A 1416-nucleotide genomic window follows, 5' to 3' on the forward strand; every position below is an offset into this window, starting at 1 on the left:
GGGGGCGGACAAATCCTGGTCCCTTTCTCTCTCTTGCCATTCAAACGTACAAACGACCCTGAGAGGTAGATATCCTTGTTCCCGTGTTCGCTAGATGAGAAGCTGAGGAGCAGCTGTACCTGGTGGCCTGCGGTGACTCACATGCCCGCCCCCTGCCTGCCTCCCCTGCATCCGGCCTCCTCCACACGGGTGGTTCTCCAAGTGCAGTCCTTGAAGCAGCCGCGCGGCCTGGGCGCTTGTGAGAAATTCATGCTCTCCCGACGACCGGCAGATCACCCCCCTGGAGCCATCCTTCCCTCCAAACCGGCTATGTCAGTGATACACACGGTGGCTGCTAGCGAGCGTGCAGGCCCGCCGAGAAACCGCATGACGCCAAACGAGATTTTGAAACTAACCCAAAGAGTCCTATGTCAAGGTGCACCTTGAATGACCCGGAGATGACTGTTTTGCACCATCGGGAAGATGCCATCAGGGATAGGCTGGACGCGAGCGGAGCATCAGAGTTTGGAGAAAGAAGCTATGCTGAAACTTCTAGAAAAGACCCAGAAATAAATCCTCAGTCAAGTCGGTGGTCAGTTATTGCTGAATGTATATGGCACTCCGAACTTACAGGTCCTCGTTTAAGAATGTGGAGAATTTGTGCTTTTCGTTGAAGAAATTATAGGGACATCCGATGGCTTCACCAAAAAAAAAAAAAAATTAAAACAAGAAGAAATGCGTGCTCTGGGGCCCCACCCGGACCTCCAAATCAGAAATTAGGGGGTGAACCTGGCCATGTGTGTCTAAAAGCCCCCCAGGGCATTCTGAGAGACAATCGAAGGTGACAGCCCCCCTCTGCCCCGCCCGTCCTCAGGCATGGGGAACGTGGCGGTGAGGACCAAGCACTGAGACGCCACCGCGGGACCACGGGGGAGAGCAGCGAGAAGGCGGGGCTGCTCCACCGGGGCGGGGCGGTGGGGCGGGGGTGGCCCCGGCTGACCTGAGCCCAAGACGGACAAGGCCCGCCCGCTGGAGAAACCCCACAGGACGGAAGTATGGCACCTTCTGTGACAACTGGGACCCCTCGGACAGCCCCGCAGGTGCAGGGGGTTGGGGAGCGGGGCGATCACTAACAATGCAGCTTCCCAGGCCCTTCCCCTGCGTCTCCCAGGTGGGGCCCGGGAAGCTGCCAGCTGCCATCTGAACGGACCTCCGCCCCATTCCTCTGCACCACGTGTGGGAACCTCAGGCTTGGAACCTTGGGGCTGACCCAGTGTGACTGACCCTGCCCCTCACTGGTTCTGGGACCTGATGCAAATTCTGCCCCCTGTTCGATCCTTGTATTCCTCCTGTATAAAAGGTGGTCACGATGGAACACAGAGTGGTTTCCGAAATGAGAAATGGCTGGGTGTGAAGGGCATAGGATTTTCGTCCCTG

This window comes from Pteropus vampyrus, unplaced genomic scaffold (genome assembly GCF_000151845.1).
Source record: "Pteropus vampyrus isolate Shadow unplaced genomic scaffold, Pvam_2.0 Scaffold179, whole genome shotgun sequence".
In the NCBI taxonomy this organism is placed as follows: Eukaryota; Metazoa; Chordata; class Mammalia; order Chiroptera; family Pteropodidae; genus Pteropus; species Pteropus vampyrus.